A 23892-nucleotide genomic window follows, 5' to 3' on the forward strand; every position below is an offset into this window, starting at 1 on the left:
GTCCTTGCAGTCAACCCATCAGCCTCCTCTCAATGAGCAGCTTTGGTCTGTCTCCACAAGCCTTCATGGGCAACGATGAACTGCTTGAAACCCAACTGGCTCTGATTGTCAGAATGTTGTATCCTTATATTGATTTAAATCTGCACCCTGAAGCATTAGACCTGACACCATCCTCCAGAATAAGACAGACCAAGGCTGGAGAGACCTGCCTACATCGACATCCCAGCTTTGTTTCATTTTGGGAGCTGTGTTCATTGTCTTACTCTCTTTTCTCTCATCTCAGAGGAAAGGAGAAAGATCGATGTGCTTCCTTCCTAAAAGTTGTGTGGATTTGTCCAGACTTGAAGGACTCCAAAGGTATTCAAGGTTAAGACATCACTAAAACATTATATTAGTTTGCACAAGAAGGAATTGAATAAAATAAACTCATGGACTATGAAGGGCTTTGGCAACAACCTGAAAGAATGTTTCCAAAACATTACCTAAATAGCAAGAAGTCCTGGGGTTAATGTTGATACTCATTTTTTTATCAACACAAACATCCTGCCAAAACAAGTTTTGTTTTGTATTTTTTATTGAAATATAATTCACATACCATAAAATTCGCCCCTCTAATAAAAGGGCACATTCTCGGAATATTCACAAGATTGGACAATCATCACCACTATCTAATTGCAGAACATTCCTTTCATCACCCCAAAAGGAAACTCTGTACTCCCCATCCTACTGATCTACTTTGTGTCTTTACAGCTTTGCCTGTTTTAGATATTTCATACAAATAGAAGCATAAATATGTAGCTTTTTGTGATTAACATTTTCTTTCACTTAGTATGTTTTTAAGGTTCGGCTATATTGTAGCATAAATCGTTACTTTATTCCCTTTCGTGACCGAATAATATTCTATTGCATGGATTTACCACATTTTATGTATCCATTCATCAGTAGGATGGACGTTTGGGTTGTTTCTACCTTGGGGCTGTTACGAATACTGCTATGAACATCCATATACAACTTTTTATGTGGACATATGTTTTCATTTCTCCTTTCATTTCACATACCCAGGAGTGGAATTTCTAGGTCAGACAGTAACTTTATGTGAGTTCACTTTTGGGGGGACTAACAAATTGTTTTCCATAGCAGCTGCACCATTTTACATTCCCACCAGCAGTGGATGAGGGTTCCGCTTGCTCCACATCCTTGCCATCACTTGTTATTGTCTTGTCTTCTTTATTACAACATCCTAGAGAGTATGCAGTAGTATTTCTTTGTGATGTTGATTTTTATCTCAGGAGTTTTTTAATTGATGCTTAACATATCGTAAAATGTATTTCAACATATATTATGGATACAGAGATGTTTCCAGGCATTGTAATACACTGTTGTGTACTTAACATTTACAAAGTGGTCCTGAGTGGGGAATCATCTCATAGGGAAACAAAAACTATACATATCCATGTGCTTTAAGAAAAAGAACAGTTTACTAGGAAGAGAGGACATTTAAAGGTATTTATGATAGGGTTTCTGTGCTCCTCACTCCAGTAGTTAATACTGAGTGTTGTCCAGGGAAGGCAGCCTACCAATACATGGGGTAAATGAATTCACATAAACATGGCTTAACCCTCTGTCTCTGAAGCTCAGTTTCCTCATCACTAAAACGGAGCTAATAAGATCCAGAATTCAGGATTGTGAAAATTAGATATGTTCGGGAGAATAAAGGACCTACCGTATGCCCGATGTTCTAGAAGGTGCTCAAGTCATGGTCAGTGCTATTCTGTAATAAAAAGTTTCGACCAATGTGTACCAGGCATTTGCATTACACCAAACTTAGCGAGCAGTGACCCTTTAAAGGAAAGGATGCTGATAAGCAACAATCACTCACAATGTACCAGCTCAGAGACTTGCCATCCTGATGACCCTACAACACCCTAATGCCAAATCACACCTCACGCAACTCCAGGCCCCAGGTCTGCCACCCATAAGCTCAGCTCCATGAGACCTTTAATTTCTGAGGGTCCTAGCAAAACTAACTCTGTCCCAAGGCTATCCTCTGTACTCTAAAAATAAATGAAATTTTGATGTTCAGGTATAAAGCCTATTTAGGAAAGGTGAGGAGCTATGTCTTGTGCAGGCACTCATAGACTCATCAGCTCTGCTATTACAGCTTTGGAGCCCTCCAGAAACTTCTGTGATAACGCCAACTGTAAACATGAAGCAGATGCTCCCAGGGTCCTGACCATATCCTCCCCACCTTTACCATTTCCATGTGGGCTGGCCTGACCTTCAGCCTCTGCTTCTCTGGCTGCCTCAGCCCTCTCTGTCACCTGATGCACACCAGAAGGACCATCCCAGCACCAACCCAGCAGGCCTCACCCAATGACTGATAGGAGGTGGGGTAAATACTTTAGCTCCCCTGCCCAGAGGTGGAAGTGGAGGGGGAAACTTGGAGACACGTATTCCAAACTGGCTCTCAGAGCTCCCCGTTGCAATGAAACCCCCTTGCCCACGGTGCTAACTTGCATGACACACCCTATATTGGTTTCTTACAGTTCCCTGTCTCGTTTCTCCATTCTTCTTCAGTGTTTCTTGGATTCACCTCCCAAAGAAACCTGCAATTGAATCCCTGTCTTAGTGCCTGCTTTAGGAAAGCCCAAAGTAAGATAAAATCCTAGACATTTTGCTCTTTCATTCACTAGGTCCTAAGAGATTCTGAATGTGTTGCATCGCTGCCAACCACAGAGCCATCACATTTGGTCGATATCCAGACAAGGGGGTGAATGGAAATTGAAATCTTTGTTAAAATTCTACAAGCTGTGGGCTTAGGACCCTGTTCTGAGGGGGGGCGGGGGGGGGGGGAAGAGTGCCTTTTTCTTCACAAAAGAGTGCTGGTCACTTGCCAGGCTTTGGGCCCATGGAGCCACCTCTGCCCAGAGGATTACCAATTTCTAATTTACACAAAGGAGCACTACACCCTCATGAAGGCCATGGCCTAGTAGAGTGCTTTATACACGACGGTACAGGGGCGCCTGGTGGCTCAGTCGGTTGAGCGTCCGACTTCGGCTCAGGTCATGATCTCACAGTCTGTGAGTTCGAGCCCCACGTTGGGCTCTGTGCTGATGGCTCAGAGCCTGGAGCCTGCTTTGGATTCTGTGTATCCCCCTCTCTGCCCCTCCCCTCCCCATGCTCTGTCTCTCTCTCTCTCTCTCTGTGAAAAATAAACAAACATTAAAAAAAAAAATTTATACATGACGGTACAGGGTAGGTGCTCACTAAAAGTCTGCTGCTGCTGCTGCTGCTGCTGCTGCTGCTGCTGACCAATGCCTGCCAGATGAGCAACAAGGAGGTCAGGTGCCAGGACACCATGAAATAGTGCTGGGGGTGGGAGGGTGGAGGGAATCCATACTCACTGTATTTCTCCAGTGTGTCAGAAACTTTCCTTGTTACTGACCATTCTCATCCCCCACCTCCAAGATTTCAGCAGTCGTGGAGTTGCCTGTCTCTTCCTGTATCCCTTTACTCCTCTTTACCCCACCACCTATCTTCCCATTTATCTGGAACTGGGCTGCAAATTCCCAAAGCAGAAAAAAGTTCCACTGTGCACCTTGGGGCAAACCACCCCATACCTGGCAGTGACTATCCGCTTTTCCCAACACTGTGATATCCTGTCCAGGGTCCACGAATCTGCCAATGTACAGACGTGGTCTCACAATGAAGACCTCCATGTTCTCCTCCCCACTCTGTCGCCTGCCCCCATCTACGCTGGGAGAACTCTATGACTGGAGATATAAATACTAAGCCAGTGTCAGCCCCAGACATTCCCATCCCCCTCCCCACACTGGCTCTGTGCCCCAAGGAAGGCAGCTGGTGCCAGTTCCAGCCAAAGCCAAGGCTGCTCCCAGGAGAGGCTGTAATGAAACCGACAGAGCAATGATTGGCTTCTACTGAGTTGCCAAGGTGATGCCAACCACGTCTCAAGAATGAACAAAGGCAACACACAAGAATGAATCTTGTAAGCCTTCTTCCTGCAGGAAACCAGGCTACAATCCTTTCTTTTCTGCCAAAAGTCCCACTGCATGGACACACAAGCACTGTCAGGATCACAGACAGCTATGGAAAAAACACTCTGGGAAAGGGAACTGCCCAAGTGATAATGAAGAAATTCAGAATTATTGCCCGGCTAACAGGCAAAATGAAGACAGAAGTATTACTTCTGTTAAAGAAATTAATGGAGTCTGTGTTGCAAAGCTAAGATTATTATTTATATGTGATTTTCATTTCGTCTCAAAATATAACGACCTTCCCCCCACCCCCAGTCTTCTCCATTTAATTGCTCTGTACCCTAATCTGCCAAGATGCAGGGATTACTAGATTGAGTCAGGGGAACTGGTTCTGGATCAGGACTTTGCCCCTTACATACTTTGTGATCTTAAACAATTTGCCCATTTTTCTGGGTCTCCTCCTCTCTAAGTAAAGTTAAAGATTGGATCTTTCCAACTCTAATGTGAAATAATAATGGGCAGCACAAACATCCTGGGATTTTCCCCATAAGATCAGCTTCTGTCTTGACCACATATAGCACAAGAGGGGGTAAACTTTAAACTGGCATGAGTTCAATGTTTTATATACTTACAAGAAATGAGTAAAAATTGCTATAGTTTTTTCAGATCTGGTTTTCTGCCAAATGAAGTCTGGAAAAAAAAAATATCAAACTTTCCTCACTGGAGGAAAGAGGGTATAAAGCTGCTCCACTGAAGGTAGAATGTAGGATTTCTTTTGCCAAATGGAAGATAGCAAAGAAAACCCTGAGCGCTCTCTCTGGGGCGAATCGCCCTGGTGGCAGCTTCCTGGCAGAGCCCTGTGCAATCCAGTCAAATTGCCACGCTGCAAACCTCTCCCAGTTGTGCCAAGACTCATGGTGGCACCTCCAACATGGAAGCCACATGGTGGCACATGCAAAGTTTCTTCCCTTTAGCTAAAATGTGAAATAGAAAAACTTTTGCCCAGGCTTGCGCTTGGCTGGGTATGGTACATACAGAGGCTTCTGATAAACACGCACTGAAAATATTTATTGCAAATAGAACTGATATTCTATTAATTGTTTTCACTCTCCAGAAACAGCTTATATAATTATAATTTCCAATGTATTGGAGAGCAATGTTGCTCTTATGGTATGTTCAGATCCCTAATCTCCATTTGTATCTCATGATTTTAGAGAGTGGGTGGGAATATTAGCTTTCCTTTCTGGGAATAGAGAATAACTTCTCATGAGCATGTAGAAGGCAACAATTTGAGCTGAGAGTAGGATCCAGAATTTCTGGTTCCCAGCCAAGCCTTCTACCCATAACACCATATTGCATCTCATCATTGATCCTCCAAGAACATATTTTATCTCTCAACCATAGATTTTCTAAGAATTCTGTGCAATTGGGTTTAGAACATGATGCAGTATAACTCAGCCAGCAATAGTCATTAAGTTCAGGGTAGCTATGTCACAATTAGTGTCCAAGGTGCCACCTCCATTGGCTGAGCACACATCGGCACCAAAAAAAGGGGGGGGTTTCTGATACCAACTCTGAATAGGTCTTCACCAGCCAGCTCAGTCTAGTATGCATGGGCTGGAACTCAGCACACATAGGCTCATGCATCCCAGTCCAATGAGACTCTCTCCTCATCCAGGAGAACCAAATGTTGGTCCATAGAGGCAGAGATGACCACCCAACTGACAGGTGAAGTACTTAGGGCACCAAAAAAACATATGTTTTTTAAGATCTGTTGTTCTTGAGTTCAGCCACAATTGAGTTATCAGAAACTCTAAAAGAAGCTTTTAATTGTAGCTGACACAGAAGCTTTGTATCTTTTAAAAGATGTTCAAGTTTTACTTGGAGGACAGGGCAGCATATTTTTCAGTGACTAGAAGGGCCACGTGGCCACAAACAAGGTAAAATTGGAAGAGCAAAATCTCCCCACACTTCTTCCTGCCCTGCCCCTCCTTCCTGACTTGAGGTTCCACCACATGAACGTTTAGTGGATTAGACAGCAAAAGAGACTATGGCTTCAGAAGGCTAACTCATCAGAAATAGCTCTTGTCTGCTGCCAGGAGCAGCACGTAGCTTATCAGATTCATTAGTTAACAGAACCCAGGTAAACCAATTGTTCATTCCCGAGCGTGTGTGTGTGTTTTGGGGGGAGAAATTCCCCGGGCCAACCAGGGAAAATCAGCATGACGGGGACACAGCAGCAAAGCCAAATGTCACCTCCTTCACAGCCAGGCTAGGATGGACCAGCAAAAAACTGTTTAAAACGATTACTTCAAGCAGCTTTGGCTCAACTATCCAGGGTAATAATTGTTTAATAGGCACCCACACTCATTATCTAAAGAGCGGATTACTGGTACCTTCTCCCTTGAGAAGGGAACCCCGTGTTCATCCATGCTCACCCTATGTTTCCTTTCAATATCTCCCTCTTCATGACCCTGTTTCAGGAAAAGGAAGGAGGCTGTGTTCTCTTCTTCTATTAATTTTTTCTTCTTTCTCCTTCCTCAAACTATTGCCTCTCTCTGCCTTCTGGAAGTCGGTCTTGCCTCTCCACCCTCCATCCAATTTTTGCCCTCATTCAGCTGCTTTCTTAAAGGGCTCCAAAGGCTCTTAATCATCAAATCTCTAAGACCTTTGAGACCCCACAATGTCCTCAACATGTAAAAACCATTTAAAGCGACGCACCTGCCCCTCCTGTTGAAACTGATCTGCTGTCTTCCCAAGCTTCATGCTCTGCTCAGCCTCCTCCCTCTTTTGATGCCTCCTTCTCTGCCTGACACCAGTTCTGCTTGCTACCAACTCCAAATAAAGAACCAACCAGCTCTCTTACTGAGCCTTGTCTCTGCTTTGAACCTTCCTCTTCTGTGCTCACCCCCATGGGAGAGCTCAAACACTACTATAGATCAGCCATAAGCTGTGTGCAGAAGACTCAAAAGTCTATCTCTAACCCTGAGCCCCAAAACCCTGTTACCAACTGTTTGATTAAAACCTCCAACTGGATGTCCCCAAATACCCTAAACAACATATGTTGAAGAAGGAGCTCACTGCCTTCTCACTCCTCCTCCTCCTCTTTGCCTTGACCCACTTATGTCTATCACTCTCCCCAGTCATGTAGGCTGAAAAGCTCAAGCCATTTTGCCCACAGCTCTCCCTCACCACCATCACCCAGTAACTGCCAGAGTGGTGGTTCATTTATTTGGTCTATCTCTTGCTTGGTATCTCAACTACCATTTTTACTTTTTACCCAGACTTGTGTGAGAGCTTTGTAAGAGGTCTGCTTATCTCCTCTACCTCTATTCTATATCCTTTGCCAAATCCATCTGGCTTTGACCCAATTCCTAAAAGATGGTGATCAATTGCTAGGATGCCCTACTGTACATGCACCCTCTAGTTAGGTGCCATCCATAACGCAGAACCTACCATTCCACCCAGGTGAATCCTTCCCTACCTGACACTCAAGCAATGTGCTTGCAGCAACTTCCATGCACCCACCTCACTGCTCTAACGTCTCCTTTTAACTGAAATGGCACATTGTTACCTTCACCTTGTTATCTGTCAAAACACTACCTGATCTTTAAGACTCATACCAAGTGTTATCTCTTCCAAGATAAAGGTTTTTCTTGAGCCTCTCAAATAGATGTCATTTCTCTCTCTTTCTCTTGTTCTCCGAACTTCTATGGCACTTTGATACCCTTTCAGGAGGACTCTGACACGAAGTACTTCATATTACAGTCATCTGGGAGCAGCATGTTACAGAAAGAAAACAGGATCCAGGATCAGAGATTGGGGCAAGAGAGTGACTCTCCTGCCAGACCCTACACTTTTGAGGGGTCATCACAACTACTCTCTAATGTAACTACCACTCTTCGCATTTTATTACTGGCAAAGTCAGGTTCAGAGAGGTCCCTGATTTGCAAAGGGTCAGGAAGCCCATATTACATTTGCTTCATGGGGTAGAAGAGGGAATCAACTAATAAAAAGCATACAAGGGGCGCCTGGCCGGCTCAGTCAGTAGAGCATGTGACTCTTGATCTCAGGGTCATGAGTGTGAGCTGCATGTTGGGCATAGAGATTACTCAAAAAATAAAATAAAGTCAGGGGCACCTGGGTGGCTCAGCTGGTTAAGCGTCTGACCTCAGCTCAGGTCATGATCTTGCTATCTGTGAGTTCGATCCCTGTGTCAGGCTCTGTGTTCACAGCTCAGAGCCCGGAGCCTGCTTCGGATTCTGTGTCTCCCTCTCTCTCTGCCCCTCCACCACTCACTCTCTGTCTGTCTCTCAAAAATAAATAAAACCAATAATTTAAAAAAATTTTAATAAAAAAATAAAATAAAGTCTATAAAATGGTATTTTTTAAATTTTTTTAATGCTATTCTTTTCTAAAGAGTCAGGCAAAACTCACTCTACAAATCATAAAGCATTGTACATGGATTTGCTATTAACATTACAACTTATCTTACCCTTTTAGTTATTTAATTTTTAGTTATTTAGTCATTTATTTTTAGTTATTCAGTTATTTATTTATTTAGGACATGTTTTCTACCTAACCCATCTTTGGATTCTCTGCAGCATTTATGATAATTATTGAAAGCGCTTATTTAATTATTTAATCAATTTAGTTGTTTAATTAAATTGGACTTCTGATGCCATGACTTAATAGTATTTTGAAAATTTCCACTGTAAAATAAAAGTTCCTGTTTATTGAAGAGTGCCAGACACAGACTACCACTAATCTCCATAGCAATGCTGCTTGCATTATTATCCCCATTTTATACGTGGAGAAGTAAGAAAACAGGATAGCAAGTAACAGTCACCAGCTCATAATCAGCAGAGGCAGGAGGATCTGATCTCAAATCTCACGATTTCCTGCCATCACACTCCTGACCACAAGGGTCCAATGCATCCAGATGCTGTCGCAATTGAGCAATGTTTCTGTATCAAAGGTGATTCCTGTCATTGTCTTTCCTGTATGTGTGAGTATGAGAGTTCCCTCTCAGATCCAATTAAATTTTACCACAACCTCCTAAACACTGGCATAATCAGCCCTCTCCTCCACACAGTGGAACAGATTTCATACATTCTTTTTAAAGTTTTTAATTTTAATTCCAGTACAGTTAACATATAGTGTGCTATTAGTTTCAGGTATATAATACAGTGATTCAACACTCACTCGGTGCCCAATCTGATAAATGTACTCTTTATATTCTTACAGATTTAGAGTTTCCCTTCTCACTGCTTTATTCAACAAATATCGCTAGAACCCCTCATGCGCCAGGCATTGTTGTGGACACCGGGAACACAGCAGTGATGAGACATGGCTTCTGTTTTGATGGAGCTTTCATTCTAACAGAGTGGGAGGAGACAGGTAATAAGCAACCAAATGAAATCATAACAAAGGTCATTTCTGCTAGTGTTGTGATGTGATGGACATGAAGAGGGTCAGGGAGGACGGTTCTGAGCATGTAATAGCGGAGCGCAGGCTTGGAGCTCCGCCAGCCACAGGAAGAGCCAGGGGCAGAGTGTGCCAAGAGAGGTGACCTAAAAAGGGCCACTTTGAGTTAGGAAGCACTGGGTGTGTTGCAAAGTGGGCAGGTGTATCTGGAGAGAGCAAGGAGCAAGGCGGTATGAGGTGAGGAGGGAAGAGCCAGGCTGATGCTCTGTCGTGCATCCTTGTAATATACTTTAAAGCAAAGGAATGGCCTGATCTGGCTTCTGTTTTTAAAATATTACCCTGGCTGCTCTGGGTGGACTTGGGTGTTTGGAGAGGGAAGGGAAGAAGACAAACGGAAAGACAACTTTGGAGGTCATTGAGAAGTCCAGAAAGACAGGGGGCAGCCTGGACTAAGGAACAGGCAATGAGGACAGAAAGAGGAGGGTGGATCCGAGTAGAGTCGGGTGGTAGGTCCAGGTCACAGGATGACAAGGCAGCGCACGAAGGACCCCTGCAAGTCTCCTGATCTCCGTGCCAGAGTCACAGACCGCACACTGCTTACTCAGGTCAACCCAACAAGGCCAGCCAAGCCAGAAAGGCCTACTTATCCTTATTCTCAAGACACTTGTCGGAGACTGCCTCTCCTCTTAGGACCTCCACGGTAAAGTATGCCAACTGTGGAGTCATTGAGTGGTCCAGAAATCAAGGCAAAGAGAGAGCCCAAGGTACTAAACAGCTCACGCCAACATCTTTCATCCCCACAACAATCCCGTGGAAACGGTGCCAAAACTCCCACACGACAGGACAAGAGATTCCCGACTATCACTCAACCACTATGTGACAGATCCGCAGTCGGGTCCAGATCTGTCCGACCTCAATGTCCACGCCCCTTCAACCACACCATGTATGAAATCCAGAGAGACTTCACTGCACAGACATGAACTTCACAGTGGCTGCAGTGACCATGAGTTGATGATACCCACTCCTGAAACTACTCAGAGTTTTGCTCCTTAACTTTGGTTTCTCCCACTTGTTTCAAAATTTTCTAGGTAAGAATACTTTCATTTCTTTAACATAAATTATTGGTGGTCCCTTATGTCAGGCAACCTGCCAGATCCTAAAAAGCCAAGAGTGAAATGGACACATTCCCCAAGCACCAAAAGTCCAGGGTCCGATAGAGGAGTCAAAGAAGCAGCGAAGAAAGGTGCCTTTTCGTCCTTTGGTCCTTTAAAGCTCTATAAATGCTAGGGTTAAATTGACACTAGAAATGTGGCTGATATTTTCAGGGACTTCATTGCTTTGATGCCACATTGGCCTCCTTATGTAGATAACTTCACAGATTCCTTCCATTTCATTAATCTGTATGAGGACTATCTAATAAAAAAAAAATGTGTCAACCTTAATGCAAAATCTCAGGCAAAGTAACCCTTCTCTATTTTAAGCAGCCTTCAGAATGTTAGCAGTGTTAATCACAGCACCTCACTAGACAGGTATGATCAATTCTAAGCATAATGTGGGGAATGGTAGTAATAGAGAACACTTATTGGTTGCTGGAATCAGGTACAGTAGGGCGTGCACTGCAAAAATTACCTCATTGAGGAGAGCCTGGGAGGCTCAGTCAGTTGAGCATCCAACTCTTGATTTTGGCTCAGGTCACTATCTTGTGGTCATGAGATCAAGCCCCACATCAGGCTCTGCATTGACAGTGTGGAGCCTGCTTGGGATTCTCTCTGCATCTTCCTCTGCCCCCTCCCCTACTTGTGCTAGATCTCTCTCAAAAAAAAAAAAAAAAAAAAATTACCTCATTGAATTCTCAGACAACACCATGGAGTAGATAATTTTGGGATACCCATTTTACAGTTAGAGAAACTAAGACCAAGGGGGGGGGGGGGGTTAAATGACTTGTATATGTTACCTAGAGAATAAATGTGGGATAAAACAAAGGCCCAAATTCTTCATGCCTCTTATGTTCTACTAAGGCCAGAGTGGTCTTTAAGATGACTAAGGGGTTAGAAATGAGAAACTGGATTGATGGACCTAGCTTTGTCTGGAGGAAAAGAATCTTGGAAGGTGATTCATCAAAGCATATTCAGGATATTTTTAAATAAACTGAGACAGCTGCTTCCATCTTCCCTGAGGATAGAAGATAAGGCTTCCGCCCTCCACCTGGCAGGTGAGGATAAAGAACGAGATAAGGAATGTCCAGACAGTGGGGTCTTGCTCGACCCTGGGGAGCTCTGATGTCCCCTACAGTTGTTTGCCAAACCACAAATGCTTCCTCTTAACCCTACTCTTTCTTCAAAGACCATTTAAAATCCCACCCACTGATATGTCTTTTTTTTTTTTTCTGGTTATTTTCTTTTTTTTGTCTATTTTTTGTTTTGTTTTGTTTTTTAATCTTTATTTTTGAGAGACAGAGAAAGAGACAGACAGACAGACAGAATATGAGTGGGGAAGAGGGAGACACAGAATCTGAGGCAGGCTCCAGGCTCTGAGCTCTCAGCACAGAGCCTCACGTGGGGCTCAAACTCATGAACCACAAAATCATGACCTGAGCCGAAGTCAGACACTTAAGCGACTGAGCCACCCAGGCACCCCGGTTATTTTCTTTTTTTTGATAATATACGTCTTTTCCCCAATTGAGTGGCAATTCTCTGGAGGGAAGGAGCCAGGACTTTCCTATCCCTTCCATCATCAAAGCATTTCTTTGGAAAATATATATGCATAGTGATTCCACAAGTAATCATCTGAGCTGCTTTGCAAAGTCTAATTTTCAGCCTGGTAAACACCAGAATGCTATTACAGATCAATTCCATTCCTGTAACTGTGAGCAATACTGAAATAGAAGAAAAGCCAGGCCAGCCAAAACTTGTAATGCAAATGGTGGCAATAAGAACTGAGTAGGTTGGAAAGATTTGAGACAGGGACAGGCCAAACGACTTTTGGCCTGGAGACCGCCAGGTAGATCTGCAGATGAACCAAATGGCAGGGCATCGCTTTCACCCTAAGAGAGACTGCTGAGCGGCCCCAGGCACATACATGCCTCGGGGCTCCAACCACTCAACTGCCACCGAGCCACACAGTAAGACAAGAGGGATGGTGCTCTCTACACCTGCCACAAGAGCCAGCTGAGCCACAAAAGCCAGCTCCACATCTGTCAACTCCCCACCCTCCTTTCCCCGACCTTCCAGTGGTGCCCACAGGCCAGGGTATGTGGTCAGGAAGCTCTGGGCTTGGGGCCATACACAGAAAATGACTTTCCTTTTCTCCCTGGATTAGATGTGTTCCAAATGACTCATGGTTCCAGTGGTCACTGGGCTCCCACATGTTCCATGATCTGACTTAGGCAGGGACACAAACATGTGGGCACAGCATCTCAGGAGAAGTGCCCTCAGCCCTCCAGGTTAACAGGAAAAGTTTGGGGCGCAGTCATCGTGCAGTGAGCTGGGCCCATGCCATGCCCACAGTTCCACATGCGGGTGCATAAGTACCTCTGTGTCTGAAGCCCAAGACCTTCCTAGCAGCGAGCTGACGCCTTCAGTGAGGCAACAACAGGCTGTCCTTCACAGGCCATCTCTTTGAGGAGAAGGTGGTCCCTGTGACATCAGTGGAGGAGACTTCCTACTTCCCCCTGAAGACCAACAAGCACCTCTTCAGAGACCGACTCTCTGTACCGTGCTTCCTTAATTAAAGGAGCCTCACTAGACAGCACCAGAGGGTCTGAATCAGGTGGCTTTTCTGCTAATCCCCTTTCGATGGGTTTGAAAAGCCTTCAGACGCTACTACCTTCATTTTCCGTTTTCCAGCAATATCACAGCAAGTGTCACCCCTCCCTGCAGTAAGGCATGTCAGTTCTGAACACCCCCTCCACTCCCCAGGACCTCCCAAAGATCAGTGAGTCAGGGTTTGCTTTGATCCCCTCAGTTTCCACCTTCACAGCCATTTGCTTCCCTCCAGGCACTAGGGCTGGCTCTCCTCCCTCCTTCTCTGCTGAATTATTTAAACATCAAGAACTAGATAAAATTTACTTGCAGAATCGCCTGGTGGGAGAAGAGGTGATGTCCTGCTGTCTCCTCTGTCCTTGCTCTTTCCTCTTTGTTCTTTCTCTCCTCCATCTTAGGACAGCGCTGACCTTGGCTCCATCTATCTCCTCTCACACATGACTAGGCCAGCTCCTCCTCCATTAGCTAAAAACATGTGCACATTTTTGCTATTCTGAAAAACAAAAACCTCCCATCCACCTTGTTTCTGCTTCAATTTATTGTGCCGTCCTCATGTACCAAGCTTCTCAGGAAAAAGTAGAATAAATTCCCTGCTCCCTTCCCCTGACCCATTCTTTTTGCTAAATCGGTGGCAGCAAAGACCCCACAGTTGTCCCGTCAACAATGCCACTGCCTCCCCCCATCGCTGCTGTACTGCCCTCTCTGCAAGCATCTGGCCCTCCTGCCCACCTTCCCCTTCTGTGAGGATCTGTCCTGGAGTTCTGCATTCTCCGGGTGTCTTCTGACCTCTCTTAGTCTTTTCTTTCTGAATACTGGCCTTCTCCAGGGCAAAGTTTTGGTTCCTCTTCCCTCTCTCAACCACTGTGTCCCAACTCAGGGATTTCTGTGCCACCATCAGAATTTTTGCCACAGCTCTGTACCATCCACAAACTTTTGTTGTAGCATTTTCCTCTAAATCAATTCATTTTTCCTTAAATATACTTTCAATGAAACTTTTATATTACTATGATATGTGAAAAATAAGCATTACATGCCATAAATAGAAGGCACTAAAAAGAAATACAATAAAAACAAAGCAATATTCATGAACTCTATCTACTTAGATACCATTGCCTGCCAAGGGCTCCAAACCTAAGAGCTGCTCTTTCCTTTTGTTAAAAGGGAAATTCCAAAGTATTAGAGATTAAAGGCTAGCACAACTTGAGGCTTTCTCTGTGACAGAATAAGAAGGACTGAAAAGGGAATGAAAAGGAAATAACTTTTCACTAAGTAATTCAATGTTACCTAAGGCCATGTTTGGGTACTGCCTAAAATTATCAACAACCAAGAGAATTTTCCTACTAAATACTGGGACTTGCTCTCACTCCCCCATGGTTCTCCCCAAGGGACTCATAGTTATGACTTCTTCGATGGTTGACCACATTTCTTAGTTCCATTCCATGTGTCCTTAGAAAATGAGATCATAGATATAAAATTGAAACAAGTTAGACAAAAAAAACCACCTGAAATGCCAGAGCTAGTACAGAATAGCAGCAATTCACCCAGGATAGAGCCCAGATCCACTCCCCACAGGGTGACCCATCAGGGCTAGAGCCTGGAAAGGGTCTAGAGAGGGGCACCTGAGTGGCTCAGTCAGTTAAGCATCTGACTTTGGCTCAGGTCATGATCTCACGGTTTGTGGGTTCAAGCCCCACGTCAGGCTCTGTGCCAACAGCCTGCTTTGGATTCTGTGTCTCCCTCTCTCTCTCTGCCCCTCCCCTGTTTGCTCCCTCTCTCTCTTTCTCTCAAAAATAAATAAACATTAAAAGAAAAAAAAAAAAGGAAGGGTCCAGAGACTGCTCATCATTGACATCTAATCATCCAATAATGGACAATATGACAGCCAAAGTCTGAAAAGTTTATAAGCCAAATGGTGCACCACACCTTTCATATATATACCCTGTGATCTTCACTATACCTTCATGAGGTTGTGCCATTATTATCCCTAATGTGAGGAAATCAATGTTTAGAGAGGTTAAGGAATGGGCCAAGGATCTCCAGTAAGCAGCAGATTCAGGATCTGAACCAAGTTTGTCTGAGTCGAGAGCCCATGCTCTTAACTCTTCTGTGCCCCCAGCATTGAGAACAGAAAGCAATTTTAAACCTCACAGACCTCAAAATAATAGCCTGCTGCTCTTAAGCACAATTAAGACAATGGGTTGACACAACAGGAAAACCATTCAATATGTAATTAAACATAATTACTAGTGTCCTCTAATTGTTTGGGAAAATAAGTTTCCCTTCCTCGACAAGCTATAATTGTGGTGTGTGCTGAGAGAATGTTCAAGTCTTTGCTTCAATCTGTGTATCTCTAGCACATGCATAGATTATTGGTCACATTTCATAGTGAGGACTACAGTGGCTGAAAGATATCTTCAATATGTAACTTCAAGTCAAATAAGCTAGGGCTCAGAGGGATCTTAACCATGCTGCCCAACCCTTCATTTGGAGAAATAAGGGCCCAGGGAAGGAACTTCCCAACGACATGCAGGTCTCTGCCTTTCACTCAGTGCTCAACGAACCTCACTGATTAGATAGGTTAAGGTCAGACTGCCAAAAGCTGAAAACTTGGCTTCGTTATTTAGCAGCTGTGTGGGCAAGTTACTTAATCTCTCCAAGCTTGAGCCATTAGGATAATAATAGCAACCATTTCATAAGGTTTTTGAGAATTAAATGAGCTAATATATGTAAACAGTTGGAACACTACCTGGATACATGGCATCTGATCAATATTTAGCCATTAAAACCACTGCTTTAAGCAATAAGCCACCTTCGTACAACAGGCCTTGGAAATACTCCAGTGTATTCATCAGGGCTGCTAAGAACAATGATTAAGATGTGTTCTTGGGGCGCCTGGGTGGCTCAGCCAGTTAAGTGTCTGACTTCGACTCAGGTCATGATCCCGCTGTTCGTGGGTTCGAGCCCCCATCGGGCTCTGTGCTGACAGCTCAGAGCCTGCAGCCTGCTTAGGAGTCTGTGTCTCCCTCTCTTTCTCTCTGCCCCTCCCCTGCTCATGTTCTGTCTCTGTCTCTGTCTCTCTCAAAAATAAACATAAAAAAAAAAAAAAAGATGTGTTCTCATCTGCTGAGGAGCCATCAGAGGACATCTCCAATATCTACTGCACAGAGCTCAAACGAGGAAGCAAATGAGCTTAGCCAAGGTTCTTTAAAGAAGGGAAAAGAGTATAGAAATCAGACCTTAGTGCCCTATATTATGCTATTTAAACTGCAAAAAAGAGCTGCAGTGTCAGTAGCAATGCTCTTGTGGGTAGATGTGTTTATTTGAATAATCATGTTTCCAGGAGAGCAAACTCAAAAAACCAAAACAAACAACAGCAACATGAGTTAATATTCATTGAGCATATACTTAGTTAAAAAGACTCGGCACTGTATAAGATACAAAGAAATTTAGAGTGGGGGTCTCTAAGGCAACTTTGGCAGATACCTAGAACTGTGCCCCACTTCTCTCTCACACCCCACGGCAGATATCACAAACTGATCACAGCACACTTGCCCACACTGCCCAAGTACAGCTCAAGTTGGGCCTTACCATTCTCAACCTTACGATTCTCAACACAGTGCTCCAAGAAGCCACTGCCAGCCCACAAGCATTGAGCTTTAGGGGATAACAGTGTAAGCAAGCAATCCAAGGATAAACATGGGACTAAAACTCAGCAGGGGCCAAGAATTATTTTTTACTTAGGATCTTTTGACAAGACATCTGCATTTAAATGAATATAAGAATATAATACAAGAATGAATATAAGAATATAATACAAGAATGAATATAAGAATATAATACAAAATACATCTTGTGTGTGTGTTGTAGGGAAAAAACTCAAAGCATGCAAGTGACAATACACATGAGAGATTTGAGATGCTCTTTTTGTAAGGCTCTTTGCCGGAATACACAAGCACTCCAAAACCATTTTCATTCTCCCCAGGCTCCCTAGCATATTCATTTGCAAGGAAAGAAATGTAAGAGGAAAGGGTAAGAAATGTGTAGGAACAGAGAGAGTCAGTTAAGTGTCTGACTTCGGCCCAGGTCATGAGCTCACAGTTTGTGAGTTTGAGCCCCACATCAGGCTCCTGTGCTGATGGCTCAGAGCCTGGAGCCTGCTTCGGATTCTGTGTCTCCCTCTTTCTCTGCCCCTCCCCTACTCATGCTCTGTCTCTCTCTCCTTCAAAAATAAACGTTAAAAAAAAAAAAAAAAAAGAAATGTGTAGGAACAGAGACTGCAGGTACTTCTTAAAGATGTCCTGCAGTTAGCAGCTGATCTCAGCCTTGCTCCTTACAGGACCAGTCAGAGAACCCAGGACTCAGAGAAAGGAAAAAATCCGAGGAGGAAGAGGAATCCAGGGATATGTCTGCTGGCCTCCCAACCACAATAAGTACTGCCTACTCTCTGCTGCATATAAAAAGGAGGCACTGAAATGAGAGGAAAGAGGGCCAGAATTTCTGTCATGTCGAGGCCCAACCCTGACTTTTTTTCCCCGTTTTTTTCTAATGTTCATTTATTTTTGAGAGAGAGAGAGAGAGAGAGAGACAGAGACAGAGTGTGAACATGAGAGGGACACAGAGAGAGGGAGACACAGAATCTGAAGCAGGCTCCAGGCTCTGAGCTGTCAGCACAGAGCCAGATACAAGGCTTGAACTCACAAACCAAGAGGTCATGACCTGAGCTGAAGTCAGAAGTCAGACGCTTAACTGGCTGAGCCACCCGGGTGCCCCTCAATCCTGACTTTTAAAAAAAATTTTTTAACATTTATTTATTATTGAGAGATAGAGCGACACAGAGCATGAGCAGGGGAGGGATAGAGAGAGGGGAAGACACAAAATCTGAAGTAGGCTCCAGGCTCTGAGGTGTCAACACAGAGACCGACTCGGGGCTCGAACTCACAAACTGTGAGATCATGACCTGAGCCGAAGTCGGTGGCCTAAGCAACTGAGCCACCCAGGAGCCCCTCAATCCTGACTTTTAAAGTCCCTATGAGCTCACTGAAAAGGTCCCCTCCGTGCACAGGCACCCACAGGAGAGGCAAGAAGTAACAGACCCAATTTAATTCAAGACAAAAATCTTCAATACTAAGTATCACTTGTTTACGTTTGTTCCAAGTATTCTAGTCTCTTAAAGGATGCTGACCCTTTTTAAAAAAGCTGTAATGGGGCACCTAAATGGCTCAGTCAGTTAAGCGTCTGACTCTTGATCTTAGCTCGGGTCATGATCTTACGGTTTGTGAGTTTGAGCCCCATGTCAGGCTCTACGCTGACAGCACAGAGCCTGGGACTCTGTCTCTCCCTCTCTCTGACCCTCCCCCTCTCATACTCTCCCCTACCTCTCAAAATAAATAAATAACCTTAAAAAATATTTAACAAAAAAGAAAAAAGAGGGGTGCCTGGGTGGCTCTGTCGGTTGGGCGTCTGACTTCGGCTCAGGTCATGATTTCACAGCTCATGAGTTCGAGCCCCGCGTCCAGCCCCACATCGGGCTGTGTGCTGACAGCTGAGAGCCTGGAGTTCTGTGTCTCCCTCTCTCTCTGCCCCTCCCCCACTCACACTCTGTCTCTCAAAAATAAATAAACATTAAAAAAAGAAAGAAAGAAAAAGAGAAAAGAAAAAGCTATAACTGATGCCCTGTCTCATACAGGCCATCATCCCGATGGCAAATAATGCTTTGTCTGAAGTGCCAAATAGATCGACGGGGCGAGGTTTCCAGGGGCGTGGAGGTGGAAAACTGGGAGGGAAGGAGTCCATGCTGGCTGACGGGAGCCTGTTACGGGTGTGCCCGGCATAGCAGTGATACATCGGCCCGATGTATCTCTGCCAGAGCAGAGCTGAGTGGGGGGTGCTTCAAAGCATGTAACTGATAATAACCTGCTATAAAAAATAATGAAATCATGTATGTCTTAGCTTAAAACCTCTGTAGTGCTGTTTCAAAGTGGTTCCTTTTTATTTAATTTTTGAATAAGAAATATGTTCATATAGTTTGAACACTAAAAAGCATAAAAAGGTATACGGTGAGAAATATCCATAACACCCCTGCCCTCCATCCATTCCCCCAGCTGCCAGCTGCTTACCACGTCCCCAACGCATAGACTGATGACCACTGCTACCTGTTCCTCACCCGTCTTTCCAGAGTTCTCGTGTACATACAAAAGCAGACTGAGATTCTTAGTTCTCTGCCCATATGCCATAAAAGGTCACATGTGATATATACCTGTCTCCACCTTGCTTTTTTCACTTAATGTATCTTGAAGATCTTTGCATGTATTAGTACACAGAGAGCTTTCTCACAATAAATCTTATCTAAACTTGCATATAGTAAGTTCAATCTGAAGTACTGATCTGAAAGTATCATGTACCCTTATGTAACAGTCTCCTAAGACAAGATAGAAGACATTTGCATTGTGTCCCTTCCCAGTCAACCCGGCCTCAGCGACCACCACTTTTGATTTCCACCACCATTATGCAATGTCTTTTATACATGTCATAATGGTATGAAGATCTCTTGCTCCTGTTAGAGACGGGTAATGAATTTCATGGGGTATTTCAGCCCCCTGTGAAACCTCCTCCAATACAGTTGCCTGGCCCCATTTGCCCCATTCTGGGCCAGATGCCCTCCTTGTGGTCCCACACCTGTACTTGCCCTCTAACAACGCACCATAATAGCCTCTGAAGTGATCTCTTTCTCCCCGTGATCTGTAAGCCTGGGCTCCACTCTTTGTCACCAATGTATCTATAGTATCTCCTGAGAGAGCACCAACTAAATATTTGTAAACCTTTTCTCAAAGGCGGTTTATAATTAGAACATAAACAATTCCCTGACTGATGTTGCTATTAGACATAAACTGCATTTCACAATTCAAGTTAACTGTCAGAAAGGAGGCAGGTAGTTTATAAAGAGGCCAAGGTGGGCCAGCCCTGTGATGGGAAAGAGCCATTCTCAAGATTCTCCTACAGACAGGGAGGGACCTCTGTGTCAGTTTCTGCCTTTGCTGATGGAAGGAAAGGACGAGGGACGTTTTAAGTTTTCATTTCCAAGGTTCTGAAAACAGATCAGAGGCTTTTCTTGGACTTTGCATGAAACATTCACACATAAGGCATTCCCCACATCACCAGATCACTGGGCTGTAAACTTTAAATAGAAAACGGCAAAACTGAGCAGATTATTGGACAAAGGGTGTCCACAACGATATGGGTTTAAGAATGAGGAGAGGGAGATAGGAGAGTCTGGGAGGCTCAGTCGGTTAAGCATCTCACTCTTGATCTTGGCTCAGGTCATGATCTCAAGGTTCGTGAGTTCACGCCCCACATCTGGCTTGGTGCTGAGAATGCAGAGCCTGCTTGGGATTCTCTCTCTCTCTCTCTCTCTCTCTCTCTCTCCCTCCCTCCCTCCCTCTCTCTCTCTCCCTCCCTCAAAAAATAACTAAATAAATGAAATAAAATATTTTTTTAAAAAAGAAGGAGGAGAGCTAAATTATAAGAAAAACCATATCCTTTGAGGTCTAAGAAATACAAAGTATTGTCAAAATAAAGACATCTTTGGGGAATTCTGAAAATTGAGCTGCAGAGAAGGCAAATGGAAAAATCACAAAGTCAGCAGGGTAGCTTTCCAAGGAACACTCAAATGAGGTACCTGAAGAGCAGGAAACGGTTCAATAAAGCTGACTGAGCAGCCAGATTGTGGGGCAACTAGCAACCTTAATTGTTTCTGTATTGGTTTGAACCAAGCTTGAAGTAGGGAAGGATGAAGCAGCTGTGATCACCTTGTTTTCCACAGGATCTGAAATCATTCTGCTGCCTCAATGCCCCAGGACCATCCTACATTCAGCCATGAAACAGGGGCTATGCACAGGGTACAGGGGAGAAGGGGAGACCCAACCTCATGGAATTCAGGAGGAAGAAATTCCCATTACTTGGTAGAGGAAATCTGTGGAACTCATTTTTAAAGAGCCTGTAGGTAAGTGAGGGGTATTAATTATCCATTCTTTTTGTGAAAGTGCGAATGTGTCTATCATGTTCTCACTCAAGAAAATAAAATAATCCCTTTAATTTGCTCTACTTCATCTGGTTTCCATTTTTTTTTAATTTTTTTAAATGTTTTATTTATTTTTGAGACAGAGACAGACAGAGCATGAGCAGGGGAGGGGCAGAGAGAGAGGGAGACACAGAATCCGAAGCAGGCTCCGGGCTCTGAGCTGTCAGCACAGAGCCCGACGCAGGGCTTGAACTCAACAAACCACAAGATCATGACCTAAGCCAAAGTCGGACGCTTAACCAACTAAGCCACCCAGGCGCCCCTGGTTTCCATTTTTGATTATCTAAAAGCTGAAACTGCCACAGATTTTTAACAAAAAAAGCAGCAACTAGTCTGGAAACATAAATAAAAGGAAACAGTGGAATATAACTATATGTACTTTGTCAATGAATCTTTTTTTAAAATGTTAAAAAGTCTTAGGGCACCCGGGTGGCTCAGTCGGTTAAGCTTCCGACTCTTGATCTTGGCTCAGGTCATAATCTCATGGTTTGAGCCCTGAGTCGGGTTCTGCACTGGCAGCCCAGGGCCTGCTTGGGATTCTCTCCCCTCTCTCTCTGCCCCTTCTCTGCTCTCTCTCTCTCAAAATAAATAATTAAACTTAAGAAAAAAATAAAAAAGATTAAAAGTGTTTTCTGCTAAAAGAATTATATAGACCAACAATTCAGAATTCTGAAAAGAAATACTATTTAATTAATATTCTACAAAGTGAGCACCTAATACAATTTTTTTTATTTTTTTAAATGTTTTTATTTATTTTTTGAGAGAGAGACAGAGTGTGAGCAGGGGATAGGCAGAGAGAGAGGGAAACACAGAATCTGAAGCAGGCTCCAGGCTCTGAGCTGTCAGCACAGAGCCCCACACGGGGCTCAAACCCATGCACTGTGAGATCATGACCTGAGCCGAAGTCAGACACTTAACCGACTAGGCCACCCAGGTGCCCCCAATTCTCTTATTTTAGAAGCAAGGACTGTATATGTAATGTCTCCATTTCATATAAAATTTTCATCTGAATGCTGGATATTTGGTTGTTAATGTGAAAATGGGCCCTTCAAACATTACTGTTTTTCTCATCCTATATTCATTTCCAGCAAATACATGTGCTTTTTCTTTGTAAAAAAAAAAAAAAAAAAAAAAAAAATTAAATAATATCGAAACACTTGTAATTATGTTCCATGTTGGGCATTCTGCTGCAAAACCATAAAAATGGGACACAGGAAAAAAATTTAAATTACACTGGGATGGTGTATGAGTCTCCTGTTGTGGCTATAACAAATTACCACAAATTAAGTGGCTTAAAACAACACAACCTTATTATCTTACAGCTCTGTGGGTCAGAAGTCTGCAGTGGGTCTCACTGGGCTAATGTTAAGGGGCCAGGAGCACTGCGTTTCTTTCCTGGAGTCCCTGGGGGGAATCCGTTTTCTTGCCTTTGACAGCTTGGGAGGCCACCCACATTCCCTGGCTCACATCTTCCTTCCACCTTCAGAGCAGCAGTGACCAGCCGAGTCCGAATGCGTCTTTCTCAGGATGCCATCTGTCTTGTTCTGACTCTTCTGCTTCCCTCTTCCCCCTTTAAGGACCCTTGTGATTGCACCAGGCCCATGGGGATAATCCAGGATAATCTCCTTATTTTAAGGTCAACTGATTAGCAACCTTATTTCCCTCTTGTCAAATAACATATTCGGGTTCCAGGGGTTAGGAAGCAGACATCTTTCTGCCTACCACAGATGGGATGGGAATTGTCTCATGAGATATGCATTTGAGGGTCCTGTGACCTTGAGTATCCAATAAACAGGTTAGTGGTGATCCTAACACTCACTGAAGTCACTGCAGAAATAAAAATATTCAAGACAAATCTGGCATTTTCAAACCGGAAAGAGCTACTCAGTCTGGGACCTTCTACCCCCAAATGCCTGAAGGTCTCCGTTACTATGTGGACCCAACAGGACATCTGGCAGGAAGAGAGTCTAGGAGGGAGGTGGGACTTCACACAGTGGTCTACATGCAGGAGGTGCTGGAGTGGGTACAGTGTGCGAACTGCTTTCACACACAGGATCTCACGTCATCTTCACTCCCACCCCACCGGGCGGTGCTCAGCATCTCCGTTTCACTGCAGATATGTTACATTGGTTGACTTGCCTGAGATCATGCCCTCAGGGAGAGGTAAAATCAGGGCCTGATCACTACTGGCCCAAACCACAAGCTTTCCCCACTAGTATATGTCTCCCCTAGAGCACAGCGGACAGAGTGCCTAGGACCGGGTGACTTAGAAGACACCAAAATTAAACATGCACATCAATCAGAGTTAGTTGAGGGACAGGAAGCAGACTGCAAAACAAACTCTTTTGGACTAAATAAGGGTAAGGTTAAAAACACCAATTTTAAGTTGCATTCTATATACTCTTAACGTACATACATTAGAGTCTAGAAAATTTATTTGCTAGTGCCTCTCACAGTATCTGGCCCAGAACTGAGACTCAAAAAATATGTTTTACAATAAACATCACAGTCTTATAGTATCTTTCAGGGGGAGCTTTGATCTAACCAGGACATAAGAATAGGAAAGAGTGAAATTTTGATGTCCTCCAGCACTCCCTGAATTCATCACACGGAATTAATTTTTTGAATGAAC

At 43.9% G+C, this 23892-nt stretch overlaps 1 protein-coding gene across 1 annotated transcript in view; it reads right to left on the minus strand.

The window, feature by feature from the left end:
- KIF5C (kinesin family member 5C) overlaps positions 1-23892 on the minus strand; it is a 164598-nt gene that overhangs the window by 117246 nt on the left and 23460 nt on the right. The gene's annotated exons all lie outside the window — the stretch shown is intronic.

This window comes from Panthera onca, chromosome C1, assembly GCF_046562875.1.
Source record: "Panthera onca isolate mPanOnc1 chromosome C1, mPanOnc1 haplotype 2, whole genome shotgun sequence".
NCBI classification, from domain to species: domain Eukaryota; kingdom Metazoa; phylum Chordata; class Mammalia; order Carnivora; family Felidae; genus Panthera; species Panthera onca.